This window comes from Conger conger, chromosome 16, assembly GCF_963514075.1.
Source record: "Conger conger chromosome 16, fConCon1.1, whole genome shotgun sequence".
NCBI lineage: Eukaryota > Metazoa > Chordata > Actinopteri > Anguilliformes > Congridae > Conger > Conger conger.
This window is the reverse complement of record NC_083775.1, coordinates 40,157,084-40,159,119: the sequence shown is the minus strand read 5'-3', so window position 1 is coordinate 40,159,119 and position 2,036 is coordinate 40,157,084. Positions and strand designations below refer to the sequence as shown.

The following is a 2,036-nucleotide window of genomic DNA, read 5'->3' as shown; positions in this document are numbered from 1 at the left end:
TTCAAGCAACTTAAAGGTGCATTATCCCCACCTATTATGCCAAATACACATTGCAGTAGGTTTATAGTTAAGACTGGGCATTCTAAAAAAAATACAAAAATAAATAACAATTATTTAAAAGGTAATGCTTATCAATAGCTGTGACCATTCTTTGTTGATATATAGACCATGCAGATATTGCACTCCTGTAACATTGACATTTTCACCAAAACCTTTCTGCCAAAATAATGAGTCCATCTCTCACATCAGCAGAGCTCATTTAAGGCTTGTGAGGCAAAGTGAACAGACAGAAGGGAGAAGGAGAAGACACGGATATTATTAAATGAAAATGACTCTTCCTTCCCAACCCACATCCGTCTGTTTAATAGCTTGGTTTCTTTTTTTTATATCTAAGAGCAGCTATATCATTGGCCTGCTCAATCAGATTTGCAGGCTGATAAGAAGCTTGTTCTGGAGGCCGTCCAGTCTTGGGAGAGGCTTGCTGTTAGCTGGGTGATGCGGTCTCAGAGGCTTTCAGGGCCGGAGAAATATGCTGTGAGGCAGAGGAATCACACAGCATGAGATCATCCAGAGATAAGGCTAACCCACATCTACCAATAGTCTCTTAAAGCCTTTTACTGAATTCAATTGCAGGCCCATGCTCAAGCCGTTATTTTAATTTTAGCCAAAAAGGAAGTCTGCATCATTGTCAGCTGGTTCAGGACAGGAATTGGCAGCGCTGGTTTCATTTTCATTTCTTTATGTTATTTCACTCTACATGGACTCTGCATATCTGCATTTATTTTCATATCACACTGGAAAGTGTCAGGCTTCAGAAAAAAGTAACCAGTTGCGAACTCAAAGTATTTCCAATAAAAGTCTCTATTGAATACCTGGCAGGTAAAACAGGCAAAGGTCAGATGCTGGCAGATGGGGATGTAGGAGGTAACAGTTTGTAATAGTCCAGGCAGGGGTTCAGTAACGGGGCTAACAGACACAGCAAGGGAAATCCAAAACATAGTGGTGGTCACAGGCAAAATTTTGATAATGAGTAGGCAGTCCAAACAGGCAGATAAACAAAAATGAAATCCAAAGTGGTGAAACAAATGAATGAACAGAACCAGAACTACAAGAAAGCACAGAGGGAAACAAAAGGCGAAACGCTGGGGACTTCAGAAAACACAGACCATGACAGGAAAGGGCATTCTTAATAACTGATTCAATGAAATGGTTTCATTCGAATAGATAATTACCCCTTCTGCCCAGATTAAAAAGTTCTCAAATCTCATTTTTAAAATTATTTCATCTATTAATGGAAAAGGTTAACAAATTCCCATATGAAAAAGTATTTCCCCCGTTAGTTACTCAGTTGATAACCAAATGTAACTGATAGTTAGATTCAACTGAGTGAACACATTCAGGCTTGATTGCAACCAGCCCTGTTGAATTGAACTCACACTTAGATTGAACCTCACCAGTCATCACCACACAGTTATGAGCAAACTATGCCACGATCAAAGGAAATTCCAGAAGTGATGAGGAAAAAGGTTGTTGGAATATCAGTCTAAAAAGGGTTACAAAGCCATTTATAAGGCTTCCGGGACTCAACCGAATCCACAGTGAGAGCCATTATTCTCAAATGGACACAGAGTGACCCGCCTGCTTTCCCCCAGGGAGCAGTGATAGCTCATCCAGGAGGTATAAAATATCCTAGAACACCGCTACTGAACTCCACATCCTGCAAGCTGCAATGTCTGCAGGTATTTGCTGCTACCTGTGCTACACCACCTGATTTCAATTTTTCAGATACTAAGCTAATTAGTGAAATCAGATGGTGTAGCGTGCGGTAGGAGCAAATACCTGCATACACTGCAGCAGAGTTGAGTAGCGCTCTCAGAGAACATCCACAGAATCGCAGGCCTCTCCAGCCTTTGTGTTTCCTCGGCTTCCCTTTGTCTGTTATTACAGTAATTACTAATAATTACAGACTGAAACCATTCAGTGTGACAAATATCCAATAATAGAGGACATTAGTTCATGGCACTGTATGTACACAC

The 2,036-nt window shown here is 40.7% G+C and overlaps 1 long non-coding RNA gene across 1 annotated transcript; it reads right to left on the bottom strand.

Moving 5' to 3' along the window:
* Positions 1-202: 202 nt before the first annotated feature.
* LOC133115446 (uncharacterized) lies at positions 203-1,703 on the bottom strand. Its single transcript, XR_009705635.1, has 3 exons — positions 1,455-1,703; positions 873-966; positions 203-532 (listed from the first exon to the last, which is right to left on the bottom strand). It is a non-coding gene; the product is annotated as an uncharacterized LOC133115446 (long non-coding RNA).
* Between the last annotated feature and the right edge of the window lie 333 nt (positions 1,704-2,036).